Genomic DNA, 17,020 nt, shown 5'->3' on the forward strand with positions numbered 1-17,020 from the left:
GACAGACAGACAGACAAATCAACCAACAAATGTAAAAATAAAGTTTTATAATATTATATATATATATATATATATATATATATATATATATATATATATATATATACATACACACACACACACACACACACACACACACACACACACACACACACACACACACACACACACACACATATTACAAATTCATTAAAATAAACAGGCTGATCATACCATACAACCAGCAACAAACTCTTTCTTTTCCACACGTTTAGGAAGGTGCACCGTTCCTGGAGGTACTGCAATACCAGGTCGATGCGTGGGGCGAACGGGGCAAGCCCCTGTTTCGCCTCCCTGTTCTAAAAATCCATTTAATATGAAGTCCTCATATAGAGGACGTATCAGATATTAAACTGATAAGAACAGATACTACACTTGATCTTAGCCAAAAGGCCGAGAAGCGATAACCTGAAATGGGCGCTGGCCTGGGCGCCGGCCTCGCCGGCACAGGCCTCCCCTCCGCGGAGACAGCGCCCTTCCTTCCTTCCAGCCGTACGTACGCTCACCCTTCCCTTCGTGCCACGCCCACCCCTACGTTTATACACATTCTCATTGTACAGATTGTTGCGGCCCTGCCCGGAGGCAGAGCGCTCCAAAAAATCAATTTGACTCTTTGACGTTCCCCTCCACGGAAATCTTTAGTAAAAGGCGAAAGATTTGTGCGTGAATGAAGAGAAACCCGAGCTATAGCCATGTAGGCTCAGGCGTCCCGCTACGCCAACCTAAAGCCTAGCTCGTTTGTTCGCGGTAACAAGGGAGGAGCCTGCGGGGCTGTGGCTTGTTGGCAACATCAGGCAGGCAGGCAGGCAGGCAGGCAGGCAGGGCTGGCAGGCTATAATGGAGAGAGAGAGAGAGAGAGGAGGGGAAAAAACAGTAACAATCTCAAAAAAAAAAAAAAAAAAAAAAAAAAAAAAAGAACAAAAACGGAGGGAAAACTGCAAACCGCCGAAAGGGGAGTGGCCTCCGCTCGCACTGCATTTGTGACCAGCTGACAAGGCAGTGAGAGAGACAGAGACCACTCACTCCCCTTCATTCTTACTTATTCTGGTTTTTTTTAAAGGAGTGAGCGCTTTTGGCTGCTTTGTTTTATTTATTCACACAGACAGACAGACAGAGACAGACAGACAGACAAATCAACCAACAAATGTAAAAATAAAGTTTTATAATATTATATATATATATATATATATATATATATATATATATATATATATATATACATACACACACACACACACACACACACACACACACACACACACACACACACACACACACACACACATATTACAAATTCATTAAAATAAACAGGCTGATCATACCATACAACCAGCAACAAACTCTTTCTTTTCCACACGTTTAGGAAGGTGCACCGTTCCTGGAGGTACTGCAATACCAGGTCGATGCGTGGGGCGAACGGGGCAAGCCCCTGTTTCGCCTCCCTGTTCTAAAAATCCATTTAATATGAAGTCCTCATATAGAGGACGTATCAGATATTAAACTGATAAGAACAGATTTTTTTTTTTTTTTTTTTTTATTGGGTATTGTCACAAGTTACAATAAAAGATCATCTTATGACCAAAAGGCAATTTGTACATGTCATTTTTGCATCAATAAAAAACTTTACATACAAGTTGTGTGTTTTTTGGAGTTAAAAAAGAGTATGCAACAAGTGAATAAATACATTTCAATGAATAAGTATATAGTAGAAAACAATATAGGTGTCGTACAATTATTGCATTTCCCATCCTTTGTATCCCACACATACATGCATGTACAATGGCAGCATTGAAGGAATAAAGCATATGAGAGCCAATCCCTTCTTGGTTTACCACCAATCAGCTGCCAAAATGAGGCCTCCATATGAGACCAGGTCACATCAAGGTGGTATGCAACGTCATGCGGTTTCATCTGTCCTTTTGTGCCCTCCTCCCACTTATTAGGCAGCCTTTGACATCCCAAAGTTGCACAAGCACATTCACCATCCCTACATGGTTTGTAATAAAAGCTAAAAGGAATATGCAAAGCAAACACTATCTTTCTGAAGTGGGTGGGAGCGGGAGGCCTGTCCCTCGGGTCGCCGCCCACTCTCCCACCCCCGGACCTGCCGTATGGCCGCCCAGCGGAGATCCTCTTAAACCAATGCACGCTGCTCCTCCAAATGGTCTGGGGTGCGTCGGCGAGCAGCGGGTACCGTGGCGGCCTTTGATCCTCCCTACCCATTGGTCCCGGCACCCTCCTCCGAATGGCGGCGGGCTGCATAAGTTCGCTGACAGGCTTCCACCAGTTTCATTTTGCCCCGGAGTGGCAGCTCCAGCCGCTTCCCCACCAGCAGGTTTCTCGCGGCCCAGATGGCGTCTTTAATACTGTTTAGGGTGGGCCAGAGCATCTCAAACACGGCTGGTGTCACGTGTCGGCCCCAGCCCACCCCGTTTACTGCTTTCCAGTAATCCAGTATATGGGCGGCACCTGCTGGCAGGCTCGGGCACCACAGGGTGCCGGTTATTGACCACAGATCTCCGGCCGCACTGCACTCCCAGAGGGCATGCCTCACGGTCTCGGGCGCGCCACACCCGGGCCGCGGGCAGGTGGAGTTCTTTGCCATGCCTCGGGAGTGCATCACGGCCCTCGCCGGGAGGATCTCATGGGCGGCCATCCATGACAGGTCCTTGTGGGCGTTGAGCAGAGCTGGGTGGGCGGCGTTCCGCCACACCACCTTGGACTCGGCCTCCCCGAGTCCCCTGACCCGGCACACCGGCTCCCGCTCCTGCACATAAGACAGAATAGCCTTGTGACTGATCAATGTTTGTGCGGTTTCCCCTTCCAATTTAAAAGTCTGCATAAAACGTGGGATAAAAGCATAACATCCAGACAGATTAAAACTCACGGGCGCTCTCAAATCCACCTTGATCAATTTCAGGCGTCTAAGGTAAGTTCCCAAGTTGAATTTGACCCATGCTGCCGTTTTGTTCTCACCTGCTGCCATCCCATACTTGAAATGTGTGGCCACAAAGCAGCTACCTAAGAACAAGTGGAAGTCCGGCACTCCTTTTCCGCCATTTTCAGGTCTTCTCTTCACCACCTCCCTTCTCAGACGCTCCCATTTTGAGCCCCATAAGAAATAAAAGATGGCCCGTTCCACACCTAAAATCACAGCTTTTGGGGGCATAAAAACAGTAGATATTAATAAAAACAATGGTAAAATCACAGCTTTTATGATTAACACTTTCCCTTCCCATGTCAAGTCTCTGAGCATCCACAACCCCAATTTCTGCCTGGTTTTGGTTAAAAGCCTTGCCCAGTTCCCAGTCCCTCCTCCTTCTTCATCAAAGCAGACACCAAGAATTTTGATGTTTGTGCGCTGTACCTGTAAGTCAATGCCTTGAAGCTTCTCTTCCCCCCACTGTCCAAACATTTGTGCTGTGGATTTGCTTCTGTTTAGCTTTGCACCAGATGCCTTACCATACCATTCTGTGAGTTCAAACACTCTTTGCACTGAGACCTTGTCTGTACAAAGCACGTTGACATCATCCATGTAGAGAATGCATCGTGCCTCTAGGCCTCCACCTCCAGGTATGTGTATTCCCTGAATCCAGTCATCCTGCCTCAGGATCTGCGCCAGAGGCTCAATGCAAGCTACATACAGCAAGGAAGATAACGGGCAGCCCTGTCGGACACCGCGATCTAAAGATATCGCCTTTGATAACTTCCCGTTTACTATGATCCTGCTGACAGTGTCTCTGTACAACAACCTTACCCACTTAATCAACCGCCCAGGGAGTCCCACCTTTTGCAGTACCTGGAACAGGTACTGGTGCGAGACCCGATCAAATGCTTTCTCAAAATCTAAATTTAGTACTACAAGCCGCATTTGTCTGTCTCTCGCATGGCAGATGGTGTCTCTGATCAGTATTAGACCGTCAGTGATCTTCCTTCCCGGTACCGCACAGACCTGGTCAGGGTGAATAAAATCCTTTAAAACACCGGATATACGTGTGGCTATGACCTTGCTGAATAACTTAAGGTCAAGGTTTAAAAGCGTGATCGGCCTCCAATTTTTTAAGTCTTTTCTGTCACCCTTTTTAAATAAAAGTGTAACCACCCCTTCAGTAAAAGCCTCTGGTAGTTTTTCCATAGAATCCACCTCCCGACATATATCTAAAATATCCCCTGCTAAAATATTCCAAAACACTCTATAAAAATCTATTGGCAGTCCATCCAATCCTGGTGATTTACCTGCTTTGAAGCTTTTTTGACTCCGTTCTAATTCTACCATCGTGATGTCATTTGCCAAACCTCCTACATTGCTTACTTTGCTGTGCATACGGTTTAAAACATCCTGCAGGATTTTTTCATTTATATGTTCTGCTGTGTACAATTTTCCATAGAATTTTTCTATTGCCTCCATAATTGCTGCCGTGTCCGTCGCTTCTCCGCCCTCTGTTATCAAAGATGAAATCATGTGCTGTTTATCCATGATTTTTTTAAAGAAATACCTGGTACATTTCTCTCCCTGCTCTATGTCCCTTACCTTTGCTCTAGCAATAATTCCCTTGCTTCGCGCTGTTGCACACGCCCCCATTTCCCTCTTCACTTCCTCTAGTTCACTGTGAAAATCATACCCCTGATTCACCAGAGAAAAATAGCGTTGTAGACGCTTCTGTAAGCCGTTCATTTTAGATCGCTCCCTCTGCTTTTTTTGGTGTCCTATTTTTTTAAAAAAGTCTGCTGTTCTTTTTTTGACCATCAACCACCATTCTAGTTTGGAATCAAAAAAGACTTGCAATGATCCCCACTGCTCATACTTTCTTACATACTCCGCCTGTATTTCTACATCATCCAATAGTGACACATTTAGCTTCCATGTCCCCGCCCCCAAGTCCCCACCATCTCCCAGTGAAATGATACATCTCAACATGGTGTGGTCTGAAAAAAACACAGGTATCATCTCTGTGTTTACCACGTCACACCCTCTAGTGAATACATAATCAATGCGAGATGCCCTCTTCCCATCTACACTCCGCCATGTGAAGCCCTTGTCTTTTCTGTGTGTGTGTTTAAAACTATCAACCAATTTAAAATCTGTAGTTAATTTCTGTAGAAACTTAGATGTTTTGTCTAACGTAAAATCTGTGTTCTGTTTTTGTTTGCACTCTTTGTCAATAATACAATTAAAATCTCCCCCCAATATCAACGGTGTGTTTCCTAACATATACATTTCTAACCTTTGCAGTAGTTCCATTCTTTCCTGCTTCTCTGCAAATCCATATATATTTAAAACCCTAAACTCCTTCCCCATCCATGTTAAAACTAATGATAAAAGTCTACCTGCTTGTATTATTTCCACTTCTTTAAGTGTAATTGTGGCATTCTTTATTAAAACTGCTACCCCATCTGCCCTGTTAAAATTTGACCCACTCCAAACAGAGACTCCACCCTTCCATTTCTCTTCCCATTTTTTGTAAGTTTGTAAAAAAGGTAGGGAACATTCCTGTAACAGGAAAATATCCCCCTTTTGCTTATATAAAAAATCTAAAATATTTTCTGCCCTTACTAATGATCTTATGCTTCTAACATTTATTGTAGCTATTGTGATAGCCATGTAAAAGAGAGATGGAAAACAATATTTCATTAAAATACTAATATATAAATAAATTACAAAAAGGAGAGGGAATCCCTAACACACATTTATTTAGATGAATCAGAAAACCAAACCTTTATTTTACATGTGCTGGTTCTCATGAAATGAGCCTAGACACATCTTCTTCCTTTACGGTTTTGTCCTTGCCTTTTTCTCGTGGTCTTTTCTTGGTCCGTTGCTCTCCCGGTGCTGCCTTGTCCTTGTGTAGAGTAGGTGACTTTAGCTGGATATGAAAAGAAGAAATTTCATTTGATGAATTTCTAGGACATTCAGTACTGCTTTGTTCCTCGGAAGACCCGGAGGCACCTCCTGCTCGGGTCTTCTTCCCCTGTGGGTCCTCCAAAGGAGACTCTGCAGCTCTCTTTGGCATCTGTGCGCAGGGTAAGTCCTCGTCCTCTTCCCCATGTGTGTCTTCTCTAGGGGTGGATGTAACACTAGGGCCCATATCCCCTACACCCATTGAAATAAGTTCTTCTTCTTCTATTTCCATCTCTTTTTCCTTTCCCTCTCCTGGCTCCTCCCCCCTTACCTCCTCAGTACTTACCTCCGCCTCTTCTTCCCTGTTGGTCATGGTGGGAGGCGGTTTGAAGATTCCCTCCAAAACGCTAGGCCCCTCCCTTCTTCCCCGATCTGTGGTCCCGGCCATGCTGCCTCCTTGGTCGGCCATGTTGGTCGCCATCTTGGCTTCCTTTAGCTTGTTAGCAAACGACTTTGGGCAATCCCTGTAGAGGTGAGTGTTTTCCCCACAGAGATTGCACCGTCTGCTGTTGGGACACTGTTCAAAAGTGTGCCCAATTTCTCTACACTTCCTGCAAAATACCTGTTTGCATGCTTCTGCAAAGTGCCCCATTTCACCACATTTTCTACATAACTTGGGCATGTTCTGATAAAAGACATAGCCTCTATTTCCACCCAGCATGATCATCTGGGGCAGATGTTTTAGCCCCAGATACCCATTGGGGTCTGGCCACTGCTGTATGGGTACCCGCCATGCACAGGTCCAAACACCATCTTCATCAAAGACCTTGACCGGTTTTCCTGTGACTGTACAATACCTGCTTAACCACACACTAATATCCTCCCCACTCACTGTTTCATTAAACATCCTTATAATTGCAGTTTTCTTTGAGTTATCTGTTAATTTTTCAATGTTAAACTTGTCAAACTCTTTTCTCCCATTTCCCATTTTCTTCCAGAAATCATTCAAGAAAGCAGCCGTCTGAAAACTTACATCAAACCCTTTGTTCTGAGGAAGTGTGATAACACAGTTCAGCTCAATGGGTGAGAAACCAAGTGTCTTTTGGAGTAGCCTTCGTGAAAAGTCTAGTCTAGACATTGGTAATGTAGCTGTATTGGGTTCTTCTTTAAAGAGGAACCGGACACTGTGGTGTCTCCTTAGACCGGCGTTAGCCGCCATGCTGAGACTACCAATAGTCCACGTTTTCTTCAAAATTTAGAATAGCCAGTAATAGAATATAAGTAAAGAAAAGAGGGAGACCAGGGCCAAAAGGCCCACTTACCTTTGGAAACAGCAATCCCTTGTAAATCAGTGTTCCAATGGCACTCTGAAAGAGAAAAAAAAAGAAAAAAGAAAAAAGGAAGACAACACAAGAGAGGAAAGAAAAAAGGAAAAAGAACACCAAAAAAGGAAAGTTTAACAAACCAATAAACTTATTTCTATCTTAAACCATTCAATTACAATATAACTCTCTGAGCAAGATGGCCGCCGCCACTGAACCGGCTGCAGTCTTCTCTAGCAAAGAGTCGATCCCTTCTCCGCCTCTTGATCTTAGCCAAAAGGCCGAGAAGCGATAACCTGAAATGGGCGCTGGCCTGGGCGCCGGCCTCGCCGGCACAGGCCTCCCCTCCGCGGAGACAGCGCCCTTCCTTCCTTCCAGCCGTACGTACGCTCACCCTTCCCTTCGTGCCACGCCCACCCCTACGTTTATACACATTCTCATTGTACAGATTGTTGCGGCCCTGCCCGGAGGCAGAGCGCTCCAAAAAATCAATTTGACTCTTTGACGTTCCCCTCCACGGAAATCTTTAGTAAAAGGCGAAAGATTTGTGCGTGAATGAAGAGAAACCCGAGCTATAGCCATGTAGGCTCAGGCGTCCCGCTACGCCAACCTAAAGCCTAGCTCGTTTGTTCGCGGTAACAAGGGAGGAGCCTGCGGGGCTGTGGCTTGTTGGCAACATCAGGCAGGCAGGCAGGCAGGCAGGCAGGCAGGCAGGGCTGGCAGGCTATAATGGAGAGAGAGAGAGAGAGAGAGAGAGAGAGAGAGAGAGAGAGAGAGAGAGAGAGAGGGGAGGGGAAAAAACAGTAACAATCTCAAAAAAAAAAAAAAAAAAAAAAAAAAAAAAAAAGAACAAAAACGGAGGGAAAACTGCAAACCGCCGAAAGGGGAGTGGCCTCCGCTCGCACTGCATTTGTGACCAGCTGACAAGGCAGTGAGAGAGACAGAGACCACTCACTCCCCTTCATTCTTACTTATTCTGGTTTTTTTTAAAGGAGTGAGCGCTTTTGGCTGCTTTGTTTTATTTATTCACACAGACAGACAGACAGAGACAGACAGACAAATCAACCAACAAATGTAAAAATAAAGTTTTATAATATAATATTATATATATATACACACACACACACACACACACACACACACACACACATATATTACAAATTCATTAAAATAAACAGGCTGATCATACCATACAACCAGCAACAAACTCTTTCTTTTCCACACGTTTAGGAAGGTGCACCGTTCCTGGAGGTACTGCAATACCAGGTCGATGCGTGGGGCGAACGGGGCAAGCCCCTGTTTCGCCTCCCTGTTCTAAAAATCCATTTAATATGAAGTCCTCATATAGAGGACGTATCAGATATTAAACTGATAAGAACAGATTTTTTTGACAATGTTTATTGATACTTTACACCAATAAATACAACGTCACTTATATGTTAAAAGACAGCATACACATTAGATAAAAAAGATGGTTAAAAGACATAATAGTCATGCATTTTAAAACCATTCTTACAATCTTTTCACTTTTAAAAGCCACATCCTTGCATCTGTTAAAACAGTACATAAAAAGGTTTTTATTATAGAAGCATTTTAAAATGCCTTTAAAAGTCCAAAACAGTTTAATATCATAAAACCTTTTCAATGTCAGATTCACTACTTTGTACATTGTCTTTTTCAGATATATTGCAACCCCTGCCCAGAACCACGAAGAGAGAGGAAGGCAGAGATGACGCCAGCCGGGAGGTGAGGTGCGTACGTCCGCAGCTCCTCCCGCCCTCCGTCGAGGCCCCTTCCTGTGCGTCTCCAGAGGAAGTCCTCCCCTGTGCCCGCTGTCTCCTTTCAGGCATCCATGTCCCCTCAGGAAACGTCGGCGGGAGCCCCGGTCGGTGGTGGCAGGGACCTCCCTGCGTGTGACCTCGGCCCCCTCCTCCAAATGGCGACGTCCGGCGCCACCTGCAGCGTTGTAGTTGCCATCTTTTTCATAGCGTGGAGGGGCACCGTGACGCGCTTCCCCACCAGCAGGTTGCGGGAGGTCCACAGTGCGGCCGTCACGCTTGTGAGGGCGAGCCAGAGTGTCTTGAATTCATCTGATGGCAACTTTTCTACACCCTGGCCCACCCCGTTCACCGCTACCCGGTAAACTTGCGGGAGGACCTCCCCTGCTGGCAGGCTTGGGCATTTCAGGGGGCCGATCGCGGCCCACAGGTCCCTGGCCACGCTGCACTCCCAAAGGACGTGCCGCACGGTCTCAGGCTGGCCGCAGCCTGGCCGTGGGCACACTGCCGTTGCCCCCATGCCCCGGGAGTGCATCACCGCCCGGACCGGGAGGACTTCATGGGCCACCATCCAGGTAAGGTCCTTCTGTTTGTTCCGGAGGGCCGGGTGGGCTGCGTTTGCCCACACTCTTCGAGCCTCCGCCGTTGTCATCCCCACCACTCTGCTCACCTCCTCGCGGTCCTGAACAAGGGAGACCAGAGTTTTTGCGTTCGTTAGTTCCTGAATCGTGCACTTTTCTAAATTGTATTTTGTTAAAAACTTTTTAATAAAAAGGTAATCATGCGGCAATTTAAAAGACACTGGTGTTCTAAGATCTGGTTTTAAAATGCCTAATTTGTACAGATAAGACCCCATCCAGAACCGAGCCATAATGGCTGTCTTGGTCCTGGATGGGGATGTTGCGTATGCTATATGTGCTGCAACAAATTTGCTGCCTAAAAACAGGTGGGGGTCTGGGAGCCCTTTCCCTCCGTTTTCAGGCCTCTTCTTTACTGTTTCTCTCCTCAGGCGCTCCTACTTGGACCCCCACAGGAAATAGAAAATTGCCCGGTCCAATCCTAAAAGAAAGCTCCTTGGAGGACTAAAAACAGAGCACAGTAATAAAAGCAAAGGTAAAATCACTGCTTTTATTACTAAAATTTTCCCTTCCAGAGTCAATTGTCGTAATCCCCACAGTCCAAGTCTCTGTCTCACTTTCCCTAAAGTTGTTGTCCAATTTCCACTCCCTCCTCCTGCCCGGTCAAATTTCACCCCTAAAATCCTGATATTTGTTTCTTTAAAATTTACCCCTAAAACAGTTGGTATGTTCGTCCATGGTCCGAAGAGCTGTGCCTCAGTCTTGTCTCGGTTCAGTTTGGCTCCAGAGGCCCTCCCAAACCATTCTGTTACCTCTAGGGTCCTCTGGGCCGACACCATGTCTGTGCATAAAACTGTCACGTCGTCCATATATAATGAACATGTCACCGTCAGTCCCCCTGGCAGAGTCAGTCCATTGATCCATTGGTCCCTTCTCAAGATTTGCGCCAGTGGTTCCATGCATGTGACAAACAGGAGCGGGGATAAGGGACAACCCTGCCGTACTCCTGAGCGAATAGTAATCGCCTTGGAGAGGTGCCCATTTACCAGAATTCTGCTATTGATGTCTTTATACAACAGGCCCACCCATGCTATAAACCTCCCCGGGAACCCCATCTTTTGCAGTACCTGAAACAGGTACTGGTGTGAGACCCGATCGAAAGCTTTTTCGAAATCTAAATTTAATGCTAATAACCGAATGTTTCTGTCTCTCACATAACAGATGGAGTCACGGATCAGGATCAAGTTGTCCGTGATCCTCCGCCCCGGCACTGCGCAAACTTGATCTGGGTGGATCACGTCTTCTAAAACCAATGACATCCGTCTTGCTAAAATTCTACTAAAAAGCTTACAATCAACATTTAAAAGTGTGATGGGTCTCCAATTTCGGATCTCTGATTTTTCCCCTTTTTTGTGTAATAGAGTCACTATCCCTGACCTAAAACTGTCAGGTAAAACGTCAGAAGTCTGGAAGTCTGTGAAAATACATAAAAGGTCCCCTACTAAAATGTCCCAAAAGGTTTTGTAAAACTCCACGGGGAGCCCATCCTCTCCCGGGGACTTCCCTGTTTTAAAACCTTTTAAAACATTTTGTAGTTCTTCAGTCGTAAAATCTGTAGTTAAAAGTTCCTTGTCTTTAATTGTATTTTCCAATAAATTTGTCACTTCTTCCATTGTTGTTTTGTGTGTTTGTTTTTCACCATATAAATCTTCATAAAACCTTTCTACCACCCCCATAATCCCATGGTTTGTATCCTGTTTTTTATTCCCATCTTTTACTTCAGTCATCCCCCGGCCCCGGGCCATAGTTTTCTTAAAAAAGTACCGTGTACACTTTTCCCCTTCTTCCAATTCCTGTTCTTTACAAGTCATTATATACTTTTTACTCATCTCCTCTGTTAAAAGCATCATCTCTTCCTTTACTTTCTTTATTTCCTCTTTAAAATCATACCCATGATTTACCAAATTAAAATACCTCTGCAGCCGTTTTTGCAGCCCCAACATGCGTCTTCCCTGTTTCTTCTTTTTAAAACTTCCCACCCTTCTAAAAAAAGTCTTGGTCCTCCCCTTCACCATCTCCCACCATTGTGCTCGTGTACTGTACAAGTCTTGGAGGGACTGCCAAAGCTTGTACTGCTCCCTGTATTCTTCTCTTACTTCCTCTTCCAGCAACAGGGAGCAGTTTAGCTTCCACAGCCCTCCCCCTATCGTCACATCTGTGGGGAAAGAAAGGGTGCAAGACAGTAAGGCGTGGTCTGAGAAAAACATGGGGATCAATCTAGCATCTGATGGCGGGCAGTCACGTGTAAAAATGTAGTCAATTCTGGAGGCCCGGGAACCATCACCACTCGACCAGGTGAAGCCCTCCTCCTGTGGATGCATGGTCCGGTAACAGTCGACTAATTTAAAATCCACTTTCAGGTTGGTCAACCTCCCAGACGTTTTATCTAGTTTAAAACCATCTCCAACGTTTTTCCTGTCTTTGCCAGTTAAAACACAGTTAAAATCCCCACCCACTATCAAAGGGACCCTCCCCAGCATGTGGGGCTGCAAATCCCCAAACAATTCGTACCTCTCTTCTTTTTCATTAAAACCATACACATTTAAAACCTTAAAATCCCTCCCTAAAAAATGCAAATTTGCTAAAAGGGCCCGCCCATCCCTCACCACGGTGCAGTCCTTCACCATAATCCTAGAGTTCCTAATTAAAATTGCCACACCATCAGCCTTGTTGTAGTGCGATCCGCTCCAGAGGGAGGGACCTGCAGCCCAGCGCTGCTCCCACTCTCTGTAGGATTTCAGAAATGGGATCGCACACTCTTGTAATAAAAATACATCTGCATTAACTGTTTCTAAAAAAGATAGAATACTCTGTGCTCTTAGAGGTGCCTTCACACTTCTCACATTTATAGTGGCGATTGTGAGAGACATGAGCACGTTTAAAAGAAGGAAAAAACCCAACATCCTGAACATAACAAAGGTACTATATTTTGATCCAATAAAACCCATTAAAACTCATTAAAACTAGTCATCTTCTTCAATTCCTAAAACCACCTCCATTGTTTTTCTGCTGGGGTGGAAGAAGTCCAGGACCGGGGGGTACTCTACCTCAGTTCTGTCAGGGGTTGAGGTTCTCTCCCTCCCTGGTAGGTGTAAGAAGGACACCTCGTTGGGGGAGCCCCCCGGCCAGCAAGGGTCTGACCTTTCTGATGGAGGAGTTTCCTCTTCCGCCGCGGCTCGTTGTTTTTTCTCTGTCTCCTCTGCTAAAGGTGATTCCGCCGGTCTTTTCCCCACCTGTACACTTGGGATCCAAGTGTCCAGTTCGCTTTCTGATACTTGCATGCTTGTTTCTCCTACTATTTGGGGTGAGAGAGAAAGAGAAAAAGAAACATTTTCCCCCACCCACCCTTCTTCCCTGCTTTTTTCACCCTGTTCGGAGTGTGGTTTTACCTCTGGGTCTTTTTGTTTGTCAGCCATTTTATTTGTGACCACACTGTCCTCCGCCATTTTGTCTCCTTTTGCCTCTTTACTTTGCCCCACCCCTTTGTCCTGTTCCCCTCCCCCTCCCTCCTGTCTATGAAAGGCCGGCCCCTTTCTTACCTGTTCGGTTTTTTCCTGGGCTTGGGGAGGGGGTGGAGTTTTTCCTGCCGGTTCCGCCCTTGGCTCCTCCCCTTCCTGCTTCTTCTCCCCAGCCATCTTGTCCCCTTGTTCGCCATGCTGGGCGGCCATCTTGGTCTTCCTAAGTTTGTTGGCAAATGATTGCGGGCAGTCTCTGAAGAGGTGGTTTTCTGCTCCACAGAGATTGCACCTTCTGCCATTTGGGCACTTCTCAAAGGTGTGCCCAGTTTCTCTACACTTGCCACAGAAAACCTTTGTGCATACCTCTGCTAGGTGCCCCATCTCCCCACACCTTCTACAAACTTTGGGCATCCCCGGGTAAAAAATATATCCTCTGTTTTCCCCCAACACCATTGTCTGCGGCAAGTGCTTCATCCCCATATACCCACTTACGTCTTCCCAAAGTTTTATTGGTACTCGCCAAGAACATGTCCAAATTCCATCTTCATCCAGTTCCTTTGTTGCATTCCCTGTTACTGTACAAAATCTTCCAAGCCATGCACAAATATCTTCCGAACTCACTGTCTCATTAAACATTTTAACCATTACTACTTTCTTTGTATAGTCCGTTAATTTTTCTATTTTAAACAGTTCAAAGTGTACTTTCATTTCTTGTATTCTTGTCCAATATGTGTTCATCAAGGCAGCAGTGCAAAAACTAATGTCAAAACCCTTGTTCTGTGGTAGTGCTATGATACAGTTTAGTTCTATGGGGCTAACCCCAAGAATCCCCTGTACATATTTTCTGGAGAAATCTAGCCTGGATGGTGCTGTTATCCCATCTTGCCGAGGAATAAAGGCGAAGCGCACACTGTGGTGCCTCCTAATGCCGGCACGGGCAGCCGACATGGTGGAGGCTCCACCACTTTAAATTTTACACTAAAAATTCAATAAATAGTTCAATAAATAGCTAAAATCAGTATAAAAAGTTGTAAAAAGGTTCAAAACAAGTCTAAAAGCGGATTTAAGAACAAATTTTAGTTTAAACCTTAAAATAAAGGGTTTCCTAAAACAGTTCTAAAATCCACTTACCTTGCTTTTTGAACCGTAAAGATAGCCACACTAACCGTGTAGAAGAAAAGTTGTCCTTTGTAGCTTTCGGCAAACCGCCTTCCGCTCCAAAGGTCGATCCCAGTCTCGTCCTCTTGATCTTAGCCAAAAGGCCGAGAAGCGATAACCTGAAATGGGCGCTGGCCTGGGCGCCGGCCTCGCCGGCACAGGCCTCCCCTCCGCGGAGACAGCGCCCTTCCTTCCTTCCAGCCGTACGTACGCTCACCCTTCCCTTCGTGCCACGCCCACCCCTACGTTTATACACATTCTCATTGTACAGATTGTTGCGGCCCTGCCCGGAGGCAGAGCGCTCCAAAAAATCAATTTGACTCTTTGACGTTCCCCTCCACGGAAATCTTTAGTAAAAGGCGAAAGATTTGTGCGTGAATGAAGAGAAACCCGAGCTATAGCCATGTAGGCTCAGGCGTCCCGCTACGCCAACCTAAAGCCTAGCTCGTTTGTTCGCGGTAACAAGGGAGGAGCCTGCGGGGCTGTGGCTTGTTGGCAACATCAGGCAGGCAGGCAGGCAGGCAGGCAGGCAGGCAGGGCTGGCAGGCTATAATGGAGAGAGAGAGAGAGAGAGAGAGAGAGAGAGAGAGAGAGAGAGAGAGAGAGAGAGAGAGAGAGAGAGGGAGGGGAAAAAACAGTAACAATCTCAAAAAAAAAAAAAAAAAAAAAAAAAAAAGAACAAAAACGGAGGGAAAACTGCAAACCGCCGAAAGGGGAGTGGCCTCCGCTCGCACTGCATTTGTGACCAGCTGACAAGGCAGTGAGAGAGACAGAGACCACTCACTCCCCTTCATTCTTACTTATTCTGGTTTTTTTTAAAGGAGTGAGCGCTTTTGGCTGCTTTGTTTTATTTATTCACACAGACAGACAGACAGAGACAGACAGACAAATCAACCAACAAATGTAAAAATAAAGTTTTATAATATAATATTATATATATATACACACACACACACACACACACACATATATTACAAATTCATTAAAATAAACAGGCTGATCATACCATACAACCAGCAACAAACTCTTTCTTTTCCACACGTTTAGGAAGGTGCACCGTTCCTGGAGGTACTGCAATACCAGGTCGATGCGTGGGGCGAACGGGGCAAGCCCCTGTTTCGCCTCCCTGTTCTAAAAATCCATTTAATATGAAGTCCTCATATAGAGGACGTATCAGATATTAAACTGATAAGAACAGATTTTTTTTTTTTTTTTTTATTCGAAAAGCAAGCTTTATATCAATTTTACATCGAAAATGCAATAAAAACAACAATTATTCATAAAAAACACACATAAAATTCATACACACATACAATAAATGTAAAAAACGCTTCAGGGGTTGGCTAAAAAACACACATCACACATGCAGATTTAAAACATTTGTTGTTCTGATAAAAGTCTATAAAAGTCCCTTCCTCGCCAGCAACTTCTGTAGCAGTGCTGGCGGGAGCTTGCTAGGGTCTTTTAAAAGGAATGAGGTGGGGGAAGGAAAAGAGCCCGACGCCGGGGAGAGGTCATCTTCGTCTGAGCCCGGTCCGTAGTAGTAGGCTGGCAGGGGCGGGACCTCTCCCAAGTCCTCTGTGTCCATCTCAGGGAAAGCTGGTGCGGAGAGGTCCGCCACCATGGAGCCCAGACAGATGACACTCTCCCACACAGATTCCTTGGGCGTTGAAGCCTGTGAAGGCCCCCTGGACGCCGTCTCTTCTGCCTGGGGGGGTGGGGGGGTGGTTGTCCTTTTCTTGTTCCTCCGTCTCCCCTCCTCCTTGGGAGGGGTCAGCCCAGTCCTAGTTCTCTTCTTGGAGGTGCCGGGAGTAGCCTTCTTGGGCTGCCCGGCCGGCCTGGACCCGTCTCTCTGGGGAGGGGGGGCACACAACAGGTGAGTAGATGGTTTTTCTCTTACCTCCCCCTCCCTAGGCTGCTCCTCTTCGCCCGGGACTGCGGCCGCGTCGTCTCTCCGGCCAGCCTCTGCTGTCGTCTCCTCTCCTGCAGCTACCGATGTCCTGGGGCCAGCCGGGGGTCCCGTCGAAGGCACCCCGGAGGGTGCCGCGGCGGTCTCCCCGCCCCTGCCCACGGCCACCGCCGACGCATAAGTAGGAACAGCGTTGGGGCAGGAGCGCTCCAAATGTCCCTCGCCGCGGCATCGTCTGCACCTCCGGGGGCCCTTGCAGTCCCGGGCCACATGTCCAGGGTCCAGGCAGGTGAAGCACTTACGGCCGGGACAGCTCTCCTGCTTATGCCCATACTCCCGGCACACTCTGCAGTGATCAGGCTGACCCCTGTAAAACAAATATCCTCTGTTAGCACCCAAGGAGAAGAGGGCGGGAGGATGCACCACACCCCCCTGGCCATCTTTCTTAAAAGTCATAAAAAATTGACGGCGCCCATTCCACACTCCGAGCTCGTCCCTAACCATCTTATCCCCCGGGTGGACCTCCCCATAGGTCTGGAGGAACCTACGGATATGCTCCGCGGGGACATACGGGTTGAACACGTGGGTGGTGACCAGACGACGGCCCTCCACCCACAGGGGCTCAACCACGAAATGTCTACCCACGGGATGTTGCTTCAGCTCATCCCTCCGCTCCAGGGCACGCTGGTAAACCTCAGCAGAGTCGAAGGTGACCTCAAAGTAGGCCAGGGGCCCATTGCGCTGAGCGCAGATCAGGTCCCAGACCGAGATCCCCAGAGCTTCTTGCAGCACCTCCCGTATGAAGGGGACCCTCTCCATGAAAGGGATCCCCTCCTCACCGGGAGCCCAGCGGAACCTGGCCGTATTGAGCAGGCCTCC

At 46.7% G+C, this 17,020-nt stretch overlaps 5 non-coding genes and 2 pseudogenes across 5 annotated transcripts; all 7 read right to left on the reverse strand.

Annotated features, from left to right (window-relative positions):
• Nucleotides 1–253: 253 nt before the first annotated feature.
• Nucleotides 254–444, reverse strand: LOC143499807 (U2 spliceosomal RNA). Its single transcript, XR_013126411.1, has one exon. It is a non-coding gene; the product is annotated as a U2 spliceosomal RNA (small nuclear RNA).
• A 163-nt stretch (nucleotides 445–607) lies between these two features.
• Nucleotides 608–726, reverse strand: LOC143499945 (U5 spliceosomal RNA). Its single transcript, XR_013126481.1, has one exon. It is a non-coding gene; the product is annotated as a U5 spliceosomal RNA (small nuclear RNA).
• Nucleotides 727–1,401: 675 nt separating this feature from the next.
• Nucleotides 1,402–1,629, reverse strand: LOC143499856 (U2 spliceosomal RNA; annotated as a pseudogene).
• A 6,027-nt stretch (nucleotides 1,630–7,656) lies between these two features.
• On the reverse strand, nucleotides 7,657–7,775 carry LOC143499946 (U5 spliceosomal RNA). Its single transcript, XR_013126482.1, has one exon. It is a non-coding gene; the product is annotated as a U5 spliceosomal RNA (small nuclear RNA).
• A 654-nt stretch (nucleotides 7,776–8,429) lies between these two features.
• On the reverse strand, nucleotides 8,430–8,605 carry LOC143499845 (U2 spliceosomal RNA; annotated as a pseudogene).
• Nucleotides 8,606–14,511: 5,906 nt separating this feature from the next.
• Nucleotides 14,512–14,630, reverse strand: LOC143499947 (U5 spliceosomal RNA). Its single transcript, XR_013126483.1, has one exon. It is a non-coding gene; the product is annotated as a U5 spliceosomal RNA (small nuclear RNA).
• A 648-nt stretch (nucleotides 14,631–15,278) lies between these two features.
• Nucleotides 15,279–15,463, reverse strand: LOC143499835 (U2 spliceosomal RNA). The gene has a single exon (XR_013126436.1). It is a non-coding gene; the product is annotated as a U2 spliceosomal RNA (small nuclear RNA).
• Nucleotides 15,464–17,020: the final 1,557 nt, after the last annotated feature.

The sequence above is a fragment of the Brachyhypopomus gauderio genome, unplaced genomic scaffold (genome assembly GCF_052324685.1).
Source record: "Brachyhypopomus gauderio isolate BG-103 unplaced genomic scaffold, BGAUD_0.2 sc136, whole genome shotgun sequence".
Classification (NCBI taxonomy): Eukaryota; Metazoa; Chordata; class Actinopteri; order Gymnotiformes; family Hypopomidae; genus Brachyhypopomus; species Brachyhypopomus gauderio.